Raw genomic sequence first — 14,681 nt, 5'->3', positions numbered from 1 at the left:
CAAACATTTACCAATCCTTGTGAAATTTGGTAGAGGCTTAGATTCTAGGACGATAACGGTTTTCTGTGAAAAAGGGCGAAATCGGTTGAAGCCACGTCTAGTTTTTATACGCAGTCAACCATCTGTCCTTCCGCTCGGCCGTTAACACGATAACAAAAATCGATATATCTTTACTAAACTCAGTTCACGTACTTATCTGAAATCACTTTGTATTGGTATAAAAAATAGCCGAAATCGGACTATGACCACGCCCACTTTTTCGATATCGAAAATTACTAAAAATGAAAAAAATGCCATAATAATATACCAAATACGAAAAAAGGAATGAAACAAGGTAATTGGATTGGTCTATTGACTCAAAATATAACTTTATAAAAAAACTTTGTAAAATGGGTGTGACACCTACCATATAAAGTAGAAGAAAATGAAAAAGTTTTGCAGGGCGAAATCAAAAGCCCTTGGAATCTTGGAAGGATAAATATTCGTGGTATTACATATATAAATAAATTAGCGGTACCCGACAGATCATGATCTGGGTCACCCTGGTCCACATTTTGATCGATATCTCGAAAAGGCCTTCACATATACAACTACCACCACTCCCTTTTAAAACCCTCATTAATACCATTAATTTGATACCCATATTGTACAAACACATTATAGAGTCAACCCTGGTCCACCTTTATGGATATATCTCGAGAAGGCGTCCACCTATAGAACTAACCCCCACTCCCTTTTAAAATACTCATTATCACCTTTCGTTTGATACCCATACCATACATACAAATTCTAGTGTCATTCCTGGTCCACCCTTATGGCGATATCTCGAAAAGGCGTCCACCTGTAGAACTAAGGCCCACTTCCTTTTAAAATACTTATTAACACCTTTCGTTTGATACCCATATCGTACAAACGCATTCTAGTCAACACCCCTGGTCAAAATTTAAGGCGATATCTCGAAGAGGCTTCCACTTATAGATTTAAGGTCCACTGCCTTTTAAAATACTCATTAGCACCTTTCATTTGATACTTATATCGTACAAAAAAACTCTAGAGTCACCCCCGGTCCACCTTTATGGTGATATCTCAAAAAGGCGTCCACCTATAGAACTAAGGCCCATTCCCTTTTAAAATACACATTAACACTTTTCGTTTGATACCCATACCATACATACAAATTCTAGTGTCATTCCTGGTCCACCTTTATGGCGATATCTCGAAAAGGCGTTTACCTATATAACTAAGGCCCACTCCATTTTAAAATACTCATTAACACCTTTCATTTGATACCCATATCGTACAAACAAATTCTAGAGACACCCCTGGTCCACCTTTATGGCGATATCTCGAAAAGGCTTCCACCCATAGAACTAAGGCCCACTCCCTTTTAAAATACTCATTAACACCTTTCATTTGATACCCATATCATACAAACAAATTCTAGAGTCACCCCTGGTCCACGTTTATGGCGATATCTCGAAAAGGCGTCCACCCATAGAACTTAGGCCCACTCCCTTTTAAAATACTCATTAACACTTTTCATTTGATACCCATATCGTACAAACAAATTCTAGAGTCATCCCTTGTCCACCTTTATGGCGATATCTCGAAAAGGCGTTTACCTATATAACTAAGGCCCACTCCCTTTTAAAATACCCATTAACACCTTTCATTCGATACCCATATCGTACAAACAAATTCTAGAGTCACCTCTGATCCACCTTTATGGCGATATCTCGAAAAGGCGTCCACCCATAGAACTTAGGCCCACTCCCTTTTAAAATACTCTTTAACACTTTTCATTTGATACCCATATCGTACAAACAAATTCTAGAGTCACCCCTGGTCCACGTTTATGGCGATATCTCGAAAAGGCGTTCACCCATAGAACTTAGGCCCACTCCCTTTTAAAATACTCATTAACACTTTTCATTTGATACCCATATCGTACAAAAAATTCTAGAGTCATCCCTTGTCCACCTTTATGGCGATATCTCGAAAAGGCGTTTACCTATATAACTAAGGCCCACTCCCTTTTAAAATGCTCATTAACACCTTTCATTTGATACACATATCGTACAAATAAATTCTAGAGTCACCCCTGGTCCACCTTTATGGCGATATCTCGAAAAGGCTTCCACCCATAGAACTAAGGCCCACTCCCTTTTAAAATACTCATTAACACCTTTCATTTGATACCCATATCGTACAAACAAATTCTAGAGTCACACCTGGTCCACGTTTATGACGATATCTCGAAAAGGCGTCCACCCATAGAACTTAGGCCCACTCCCTTTTAAAATACTCATTAACACTTTTCATTTGATACCCATATCGTACAAACAAATTCTAGTGTCATCCCTGGTCCACCTTTATGGCGATATCTCGAAAAGGCGTCCACCCATAGAACTTAGGCCCACTCCTTTTTAAAATACTTATTAACACCTTTCATTTGATACCCATATCGTACAAACAAATTCTAGAGTCACCCTGGTCCACCTTTATGGCGATATCTCGAAAAGGCTTCCACCCATAGAACTAAGGCCCACTCCCTTTTAAAATACTCATTAACACCTTTCATTTTATACCCATATCTTACAAACAAATTCTAGAGTCAGGCCTGGTCCACCGTTAAGGCTATATCCCTAAATGGCGTCCATCTATAGAACTATGGCCCACTCCCTCTTAAAATACTCTTTAATACCTTTCATTTGATACACATGTCATACAAAAACATTCCAGGGTTACTCTAGGTTGATTTTCCTACATGGTGGTTTTCCCTTATTTTGTCTCCATAGCTCTCAACTGAGTATGTAATGTTCGGTTACACCCGAACTTAGCCTTCTTTACATGTTTTTAATGAAATAATTTATATTTTCTTTTCACGCAGACCCACTTGCTCCATTAAAGTGCATCCATCAGCAGCCCCAAGTAGAGTTTACGCTGTTTATAAAATATACTTAAGTAATAATGAGATAATAAAGAATTTGTATGGAAGATTGAGTTCAACTCTTGCCAAAAAGTGCAACTTTGGACTGAGTAGGGATAGCTGGCGTGAGTTGTTACAAAACGGCCAAAATCGCTTAGACGGTAAAGCCCCAATTGACGATGATGATGATGATTGCGTTTAATAAAGGCTATAATGTATAAAACTTGACTAATTATTTCATTGACCCTTTGTGTCATTATCATATCAATCAAATAGGTATTACCTAAGTACATTAGTAATTGTAGGATATATGTAAGAGTTGAAGCCATAAAAATTAATTTGAATAATGTTACGCTTTTATGAATAATTAAGTTCAAATTTTACATAGAGCTTCACAGTTCTTTAATTTGTAAAAAAATCCATAACCATCTTCCTAAATATCTATTCACTGCGCGCATGGCTTCATGACTTCCAAAGTTCAAATTGAAATCAATATTGCGTATTCGCCATGACAGACAAATAAAATACAGTAATGCGATTGATCTCATTAAATATCAATAACAACACCGGCGGCAATTAGCTTTGATATTGAAATATTTCCTTTAAACAACTTAACAAAAGCATGCTATATCTATAAATTCTGTTTTATTTTTCGACGTTTTTCCAAGTAATTCACTTTCAATTTAAAGTGAAAATCGTTGAGAAGAAACAACGTCGCAAGTAATATATATCAAATTTAAAAATAAACGAAACCGGTAAACCCATTTGGCGCCTAGAGAAAATGAGATTTTGTCGGCGACATTGATAACTTCCGAAAGCAAAGTAGGCATGAGGTAGAGCGCCTATATATATGCTACATTAATAAGACAAATCTCAAAATGCTAAAATTTTCTTAGGTGGTATATACATTGAATATTCATATATGTTCGTAGGTAAATACAAACACTCACAGAAAAAAGTTTTGGAACACGCACTTTTTATACTCAGCGGAAAACACAAAAAACCTGATTATTTAGTAAATAATACACCTAGAATGTTGAAATTTGACGCGTGGACTGATATTGGGACTCTTGATAAAAATTTGAAAAAATTGTTTAAAATGGGCGTGGCACCGACCACTTGTGATAAAATTAATTTTACAAATATTACATAAAAAAATGTTGCCTGTACTATAAAGAATGCTTTGAAGAAAAATTAACGAAATTAGTTATGGACCGCGCCCACATTTATATAAAAGATTTTTAAAAGGGTCGTGGAAAAATAAAATAAGCTATATCTTTACAAAAAAAGTTTTATATCAATCGTATTTCATTTCCCAAGTAGATTTATAACAATAAGTAGGAAAAACTTCAAATTTAAACAAATGGGCGTGGCACGGCCCCTTTTATGACTAAGCAATTTTCTATGTTTCGGGAGCCATAACTCGAACAAAAATTAACATACCGTAATGAAATAGTGTACACATATTTTCCTTATAGCAGAAAATATTTCTAGTAAAAATGGACGGGATCGGTTAAAGACCACGGCAACTTAGATATAAAACAAGTGTAAAAATACCGTAGTCTAGAATAGTAAGCTATAACTTAGCAAAAAATTGTTTTGAATCAATGATATTTTACTTATAAAGTTTTATTGTAAGAGGAAATGGGGAGACATTTTTTTAAACGGGCGTTGCCACATGTTATGTAGAAAAATAATTTATCTGAAAAGAAATGTACAATTGAAGCTCACGCTTAGTTTATAATGTTCGGTTACACCCGAACTTAGACACCTTTACGCGTTTTCACCTAATTTCGCTTAGCCTTCAATTAACTGAGATAGACTGCCGGAAGTCTACATTTGTAGCAAATATACAACTGGTTGTAAAACTAAGATGATTTAAAGCTAGTTTTTTCCGCCATGCAAGTTTAAACTACATTTAAAGGTTAGCTGAATTTATCGTTTCCACTCTAGCTGCTTTCTAATCTTAATTAGAGCGCCCAAAATCCGGGTTAGATTCGAGATAACTCAAACAGTTCCCAATGTGGTCAACGGTCAAGCTGAATTGGTTGTTTCTCGTTGGAGTCATAAAAAGTTTCCGAAACGGATCAATTTAGTGCCATTTCGAAATTTATACGCGTCTGTTTCATTTTGCCAACTGAAGCATATTTCTTCTCATACTGGTTGTAGCGAAGAGAGTTTATCACAGCGAAGCACTTGAGCTGCCTTCAACGTACTTATAACGCCCAGTGGCCCGTGGCAAGCGCTCACTCTCAAAGGTGTGTTGTGTAGACCGATGCTTCTAAGTGCTACATAATTCTTTATACTGCACGGTACTGTTGGAGGGCTCTCCTCTTCCTCTGATCAGTGTCCTATCTTCTCTGATTGAATTTTGCTGCCCCGTAATCTCTCAGCTATTTTTGTTAATTTTGCTCTCCGAGTCCGAAGCATTGTTTGTAGCGATTTTATCTTTTTTCTCTTGTGGCTCTTCCTTGTTATCAGCAAAAGATACCGGTAAGGTTGGATTCAAATAAAGCTGGGTATACCCTTTGGATGCAAATCTTCCAACAGCCTTTCTGTGAGGCCGAACGATGTGGATGGAATAGCCTATAGCTCTGAAACACAAAATCAGAAGCTATGAAGTTTATATTTAATTTTATTTTTTTTTAAATTTGCTACAAATGTAGACTAACGGTTACATGAAGGTTAAGAAAAATAATTTTTGCAATTTTTTTATAAATGCATATATAAATATATAGCAAAATCGATATAAGATAAAGTTAGAGATCTTAGGCGAAATTTGCGAAAATTCGAAGAACGAATCTTTAGTAAAATTTTCACTTAGGATTTTTATAGCTTTCATGAGTATGCAGTTTTGTGGCTCAATGAATTTAAGGGTGTCAATGTCAATCTTAATCTCCGAAGCGAGCTGAGCACTTTTTTTATGAAAATATTACGTTTATATGAAAAACTCAACTCAGACAAAAGTCAGGAAATGTTTTTAGAGGGTTGAGAATAACACTTTTTGAAACTTTTGCTGAAGAAATAATCACCATTATGCGGATAATACTAAAAAATTATTCGAAAAAAATTCCAAATATTAATTTGAAATAAATCCCGAAATTGTGATTAAACAGTACCGATGGTCCAGAAAAGTTTTCAAAATAATCACAAAGGTAGTCAAAAAAATATACCGAAATAGTTCCTATTGATTCCGAAAAATACCCATTATCTTGAACTTTTTTGCATATTTGCACAGATTTTTACAAAAAAAAAAAAGCGAAAATTTCTTTTTTTAAGCAAAATTAGGTAAAAGCTGCAAAAATTTCTTGTGTCAATACTTTTTTCCGTAAGTGTAAAAAAATATATAAATTCAAACCTTATGCTATGTAACACGAAATATGTCCCTACCTAACGTACGCTACAATAATGCGTAAATGAAAATAAAATTGCTACAACAACAAAACGTTTACTGCCATATTTCAGTAAACGACACGTTTGCGAACGTAAAGAAGCGTGCTGAAGGTTGCCTGCAACCTCGATTTGATTGTGCACTTCAACCAATCTAGCTCTTCACGCTACAGAGTGTTACTTTATCTAAACGACACCTACGTGAAATGGTTGCTACGAAATGTACGTGCAAATAATTGAAAAAAAAAGAAACAACAAAAAAAATTGCTTTCAAATAAACAATATTGACTTTTTTTGCTTCGCTGCCGTCTGCACGCCGAACACGCGTCTTCTTCTTTCTACGTTTAGATGCGCGCATATCATTTTCGCTAAAATCTTCCATTTTCTAAGGCAAAAGGAATGCAAAACAAGGCAAAATTATGGGAAACAGCATAACACGCCATCACTCTGCCACTTTGCTACACATCAACGCCGTTACATTTAAATAATTTCCTTTTGAATTTCCTTTCACTTTTTTACGCGCCTTGATTTCATAGCTACACCTTCCTACAACGCCAACGCACTTTGCCTGATTCTTTGTACATGCCACCACAAAGAATTTGCAGGTGGGCGTTGTAATTGTGGGTCACTCCATTGCAAATCGTTCAGTGCTCATAATATGAAAAACAGTTTTAAGAAATCATAAAACAGGCAGGATCTAGAAGTTACGCAAATACTTAGCAACATCTTTCTCAATAATACCTTTTTCATAAAAACCTTAGGAACAAAGGCTGAAATTTTTGTACGATTGTTCCAAAATTGCCTTGTGACACTCGTTACAGCGAAGGTTATGTTAGGTTGAACTGGGTGTTTTACGACCAAAAGGAAAAACCCCAATAAGGTACGAGGATTCAGAGGAGTATGGCGAGTATTCCCACGAAGCCATAAGTCGCTTTCCATTTTGGAAGAAACCAAAATTAATATATTTGCGATTTTGCATAGAATGGCCCGTATATTATACAGCTATTTGCTTGCTTGCCACAAGCCTATCCGCTTTGCTGCCCCAACACATCCCATTGCCATTTTTCAACTTATCCGTATTTTTCCAAACCGCTGCCACCGACGGTGACATTTGCCAGCCTCAAACATCCAAACACCCACACGCCCATACACTCATACACGTCACTCAGTCAATATTACCTGGAATGAAAAATCACTCCCTTTGGGTTTTAGTCACTTTGTGTAGTAACAATTTCGTCTGCTTTGAATTTTGCTTGCCACTGGCAACATTAGCTGAGAAGTCGTGTCCCCTCCTACATTAACTCCATCACCATTTTGACTGCCGCTCCTACTCACTCATAGTCGTTTGCTGTTGATTTTGATTAATTTATTGATTGTTGCCATGTTTTTGCTTTCGCACATTTTGCCTTTGATTTCCACTCACGCTACTACTCATTCATCACAGTTGGTGTTCCACCCGAATCAACTTTGTTGTGGCTATGCTGACCTAACCCATGTGATATATGCCTGAAGTGAGGTCGTCTTTGGATTGCCTACCTTTCATTTTCTCTTACTTAAATAAATTAATTTCATAAGTAACAGCTAATAATAATCCATCTATTTCGCATGAATTTAAGGTTCGTTTTAAACATAGTTGGGCAGAGTGTACACAAAAAAAAATGTCTTGCAGAAATTTTTTATACCAACAGAAATTGAAAATAACAAATGATGGTATCATGAAAAAAACATGTGAAAATAAAACCATTCTCTCTTCTTGGCGGCCATAATAGTTTTCGGACCTAAAAAAAAATTATCTCAATCACCAAAACATTAGGGAAATGCTAAACCAAGGAAAACGAACAAAATTTTGGAAAGTTTGGCTTTTTCACATTATTTGTAATTCATTTTTTTGCTTTCTTATTGTGGTTGCAAGTATTAAGGCTATTTTGCTGATTAATATTAACTCTATTTTGACAGTATTCCTTCAGAAATGGTAAATGTGATGCTGCCTGTAAAATCTTGACCATAGGAACCGGTGCAACACAAAAGAACTGCCTTAGTTTAATCATGTTGCACAAGGCCTTCCCGGTCGACTTTAATTTGCCCACACCAAAATTGAGCTTGCTTGCCATTACCTGCAAGAACTGGAATATCCTCGCAAAAACCGATTCAGCCCATTCCTGTAGGCTGCATTTTCCGACTGTGATACTATAGGAACATATTTCGCAGCTATACTCTAAGTCGGAAAGTATGATTGCGACGTCTTGCTCAAAGCAGCGCTCTTATATAAAGTAGTTTATCTTACAAGGGCGGCCACCACTCCATTGGAAGGACCAGGTGGAAACCGACATAAACTCCCTTGGTGTGACTAATTGGCGCCGGTTGGTAGAGAGAAGGAGCGACTGGCGCGCCTTATTGGACGACCATAACTGTTTAAACGGTTAAGCGCCAATTAAGTAAGTACACTATCTTACAAGGAGTATTCGGCGTCAGCAAAACTTAGTGGTGCAGCTTATTTACAGCACGTCCATCGTATTGTTGTTGTTGACACAACAGCTAGCAATTTAAATACGGTGGCACCATAAAGAAATTGATGTAAGAGTTAAGATCCAGTGAAATTAGTGGTTAATGTCATTTGAAGACACGCCACACGAATTACACAAAAAGATTTACGGGGGTTAGTCTGGATGGATAAAAAAGAATGAAACCTGCTTCAGTATCCAGATAAAAGAAAATCCAGTCTGATGCCTTCTGTGAAGTTTTCGTTATTCTGCTGCGGTCACTGAAAATACAATTTGAATAATAAATAAAGTAGTTGACCGTTAAGATGCCAATTTTCGAAAAATTTAGTCGGAATTGCTTATCCATTACCCCATTTCCCTGTATAATATAGACACAGCTTACTCGCTATGTAGATGGTCCTCTGAAGTGAGGAGAAGACATTCCACTATAGATCTTATTTGAGTGAAATAAAAAAAAATGTGCCTCCCCTTATTATTTTCTATTATGAAAACCAAATCAAAATAAAAAATTATATGTGAGAGCGGTGAGAACTATAAATTTTTTTCAAACGTCATTTGCCTCTCAACGGTTTTACGTTGTAATATTTTTGTCATGGATATCGCCAGGAACATTTTTCGCTATTTTCGTATATTCTGTCAAAATAAAATACTCGGTGAACTACGAATTGTATGCACTATGCTCTTCTGTGACATAGTATAGTTTGTTTTTTATTTATAATTTAATAATTTGTTCATTTGTTACCATTTCCCTGCAATTCTGCAAAAACAACAACAGCCCCAATATTTGTTGACCTTACTCCATTCCAGACTTCCATAAGTTCTCAAAATTTTTTATTTTTTATTTATTTATGTATTTAATGTTTATGTTATCCACATGATTTCTTAAGCGTTGAATTTTCCTTTGACGTGGTTTTCCATAATTTTACCATAATCTGACTGGTTTTGGTTTATTATGACTTATGTGTGTGAGCGTTTTGATGAGAGATTTATGACTTTGACATTAATATTCATTAGTATCGATTTAATTTTGCTTATTTGACTGTTATTTGTGGTCGTAGTGGTTATATACAAATGGGAGGGAGGGGAGTGGAATTAAAGACGCTTACCTATGTAGTGTGCAAATGGATTGACTTTTTTGTGAAATAAAATTGTTTGATAAAGGTAAACAATTATTTTTGTTATTGAGATTAGAGAAAAATTACAAAGTTTACAAACGGCGTTGATTACTAGTGCATGTTTCTGAATTTCATTTCTTCATCAGCTAGCTTTTTGGAAGCTAATTGAATTCGAAATCTCCAACATTCATACTTTATTCTAGTGTAAAGGCAGATGCCTTTACCCAATTCAGATATGAATGTCCCGCTGCTCGCTATGCAAATGGTCTCCAAGTGTTGTCTTTTTTATTGATTTTCCTTTATTCAACATTTATGTAGGTATCTAAATAATTCTATATGATTTTTAATCCTAATAATGTGGAATAGTTATAGGCGTGCTCCAACAGCATACTAACATTGGGTTAATAGCAGTGCTTTTATAAGCAGTGCTTCCGCTGTTCTCTAATATCAATAACAAACAAAATTGTATAACGCAATGGCACGACAGCTGGTTTACTTTGAGAAAATTAGGTGATTCACGTAGAGTATAGCGCAATGAGTCATACTTTTTCGTATGAACCAGAATTCGTATGATATACGAGCATTCATTCATCTCAGTGAGTGACAGTAAACCTGATTGCCTTGTGAAATTTTTAATATGATATACTGGTGAATGTTAATTTCTTTAGTCACCGCTCAACGGACATGTGTAAAGTTCCATTGCCGAGGAATAATGGATATCTGCAACCAGTCTTTTTATTTGAGATATAAGTTTCAGACAATCTGTGTTTAAAAATCATTTTGTGCGTTTCCTTTTGTAGACTAGTATCTCTTTCTTATACCTTTTCCTCTTTATTCTTGTGCCATCCATATACCTACACGGATCTATCCTTTTTTCAAAAAGCATATTCTTAGACTCTTGAAAAAGTTTGATTGAAAAAAAAGACAACCCAAATATGTCCTGCTTGAAATATATACAGCTGAAACTCATAAGGTTTACCAGCACTTTCTACATCGAATAAGTTAAAACAACCGTCTGATTAGAAGTAATCGAGTAAAGTACGGTGGTAAGACCTTTTTTGTTATTGAAATTTGTTGATAAACCCACAATTTTTGTTTGAGCTGCATACAAATATCTGAAATCCCTTTCCACAATTCGAGCAGATATATGAATAAGATATAATCGAACAGAAATTGGAATAAGAAACGTCATGCTATGCGAATCGAACTAGAGGACGAACAACAAAACCCATAGAAGAGTTTTTGTAGGACGGTTTATTGGTAAATAATGGTTAAGCGGTTACTAAGCTACAGTTTTGTGTCATAAGTGCCACGCTCTTTTTCATAAATTAATTGGTTGCTTAGTCTTTTACTTAAAACACAGCATTATTGGTTAACTTTATTATTCAGAAATTGATAAAATAATTGGCTTTGGAATTTCTTAAATATAGATAAGGTGAATTTTGTTATTGTGACACCCCTTATATACATAAATTTGTTCTAAATAATGGTCATTAGAATTTTATAAGAAAACTACGATACTTCAAGAGAAACAATGCGTCTGTTGAATTTGGTATTGATTAATAATGTAGCTACTAATGCCTCTATTACCGTTCAAAACTCAACTCTGGTTGGGTTGAAATTTCGCAATTTGGTATTACAGATTTCAACTCAACCTATCAAAAACATGTCGGTTGAGTTGTCTAGTCTAACAACTTTTTGTGGCTTTACCGTTTACAAACTTGTGTGGGCGTAGTTGTCAAAGACCTCAAAATCTTACAACTGATTACTAGCAGTTGTCTCATATAATTTTGCAGTTGTTTTGAAAAAAGGTAACATTTTACAAGACGGTTCACCACCTAATTTTTAACAAAAATGTTCAAAGTTAATACCAAAAGACACGTTTCGACCACCGATTTTTGAATCCGAAAACAAAAATTAAAAATTTAATTTCTGTCATATCATTTCGGTTCAAATTTTCATGTGGTTGCTGTATTTTTCCGGATTTTTTGTACACACTAATGCAGGAAGGCATTGGATCCACCCAGGGTTATTTTTACAACCCGCGACTAAAGGCCGTCAACGCAGAAAGATGTCCTGTGCAAAAAAATTATGGATCGGGCCTTATATATCGGACTCTCTCGGGGCAATTTTGTGGGTTGTAGTAAATTTTTTCGACAGAAATAAAATTTAAAATTTCTGCTTTCGAATCTTAAAAACGAAAATCGGAACACGTTTTTTATACTCAGTTGAGCAGAGCTCACAGAGTATATTAATTTTGATTGGATGACGGTTGATTGTACAGGTATAAAGGAATCGAGATAGATATAGACTTCCATATATCAAAATCATCAGTATCGAAAAAAAATGTGATGGAGCCACGTCCGTCCGTTAACACGATACCTTGAGTAAATTTTGAGGTATCTTAACGAAACTTGGTGCGTAGGTTCCTGGGTTTTCATCTCAGATCGCTATTTAAAATGAACGATATCGGACTATAACCACGCCCACTTTTTCGATATCGAAAATTTCGAAAAATCGAAAAATTGCGATAATTCATTACCAAAGACGGATAAAGCGATCAAACTTGGTAGGTGGGTTGAACTTATGACGTAGAATAGAAAATCAGTAAAATTTTGGACAATGGGCGTGGCACCGCCCACTTTTAAAAGAAGGTAATTTAGAAGTTTTGCAAGCTGTAATTTGGCAGTCGTTGAAGATATCATGATGAAATTTGGCAGGAACGTTACTTGTATTACTATATGTACTATATGTGTAATAAAAATTAGCAAAATCGGAGAACGACCACGCCCACTTTAAAAAAAAAATTTTTTTTAAGTGAAATTTTGACAAAAAATTTAATATCTTTACAGTATATAAGTTAATTATGTCAACATTCAACTCCAGTAATGATATGGTGCAAAAAAATACAAATATAAAAGAAAATTTCAAAATGGGCGTGGCTCCGCCTTTTTCATTTCATTTGTCTAGGATACATTTAATGCCATAAGTAGAACAAATATTTACCAATCCTTGGTAGGCGCTTAGATTCTAGAACGATAACTGTTCTCTGTGAAAAAGGGCGAAATCGGTTGAAGCCACGCCCAGTTTTTATACACAGTAGATCGTCTGTCCTTCCGCTTGGCCGTTAACACGATAACTTGAGCAAAAATCGATATATCTTTACTAAACTCAGTTCACATAATTATCTGAACACACTTTGTATTGGTATAAAAAATGGCCGAAATCCGACTATGACCACGCCCACTTTTTCGATTTCGAAAATTACGAAAAATGAAAAAAATGCCATAATTCTATACCAAATACGAAAAAAGGGATGAAACATGGTAATTGCATTGGTTTATTGACGCAAAATATAACTTTAGAAAAAACTTTGTAAAATGGGTGTGACACCTACCATATTAAGTAGAAGAAAATGAAAAAGTTCTGCAGGGCGAAATGGAAAGCCCTTAGAATCGTGGCAGGAATACTGTTCGTGGTATTACATATATAAATAAATTAGCGGTACCCGACAGATGATGTTCTGGGTCACCCTGTTCCACATTTTGGTCGAAATCTCGAAAACGCCTTCACATATACAACTACCACAACTCCCTTTTAAAATTCTTATTAACACCTTTCGTTTGATACCTGTATCGTACAAACAAATTCTAGAGTCACCCCTGGTCCACCTTTATTGCGATATCTCGAAAAGGCGTCCACCCATAGAACTAAGGCCCACTCCCTTTTAAAACACTCATTAACAACTTTCGTTTGACACCCATATTGTACAAACGGATTCTAGAGTCACCCGTCCACCTTTATAACGATATCCCGAAAAGGCGTCCACCTATAGAGCTAAGGCCCACTCCCTTTTAAAATACTCATCAACACTGTTCATTTGATACCCATGTCGTACAAACAAATTCTAGAGTCACCCCTGGTCCACCTTTATGGCGATATTTCGAAACGGCGTCCACCTATAGAACTAAGGCCCACTCCCTTTTAAAATACTCATTAACACCTTTCATTTGATGCCCATATCATACAAACAAATTCTAGTGTGACACAAACAAATTCAACTAAGTTTATTTGTAAATGGTACTAGGGGAATCAGGTTAAACTAACAATCACATGTTGGCACTGCCACGCCTCTTCATTAAAATCTTACGTTGATCTGTGTGTATGCATAAATACACTATTTTGTGTAAATTTTCATTTATGTCTTTCCGATTTTGCCACAGAAGTTTCTGCATTTTTCTAAAAAACTTTAAATTTTGACGACTTCTTGTGAACCGCCGTTTTTCTAAGGTACCCCATCTTTAAAACTGTTAAAAGCTCAACAAATTGTCTTTCAGATTTAGTTTAAATCTTATCCCATTTTTAGTGGTGCAAAAGGTATGATTTTTGCAAAGAAAATTCCCAAAAGATTCCAGAGTTAGATGTTCACACATCGCCTAGGATTATCCTTTTCCATGAAAAGTATTTGAAAAGTGACATTTAACAAACTCGACAAACAGCTCACAATAAAATAATAAATAAATACACTATAACAGCAAACACATAAATCTGCAACGCAGACGAGTTTTCACTGAGAAGTTTTTCATGACAGAACTAAACTGGGAGTATTTGCTAAATCACTGCCGAGCGTTGACTTCGCTAAGAAAACCTTTTTCATTATTAAAAAAGAAAACTTATTTCTAAACTTTCGGTATTGCTTTGACCGTGGATTGAACCCGAGATATTCCGTGTGGTAGGCGGAGCGCG

At 35.6% G+C, this 14,681-nt stretch overlaps 1 protein-coding gene across 2 annotated transcripts in view; it reads left to right on the top strand.

Moving 5' to 3' along the window:
- robo3 (roundabout 3) overlaps positions 1-14,681 on the top strand; it is a 344,494-nt gene that overhangs the window by 251,159 nt on the left and 78,654 nt on the right. The gene's annotated exons all lie outside the window — the stretch shown is intronic.

The sequence above is a fragment of the Eurosta solidaginis genome, chromosome 2, assembly GCF_040869045.1.
Source record: "Eurosta solidaginis isolate ZX-2024a chromosome 2, ASM4086904v1, whole genome shotgun sequence".
NCBI lineage: Eukaryota > Metazoa > Arthropoda > Insecta > Diptera > Tephritidae > Eurosta > Eurosta solidaginis.
Note: the sequence above shows the minus strand (reverse complement) of the source record. Positions and strands in the feature narration are given on the sequence as shown.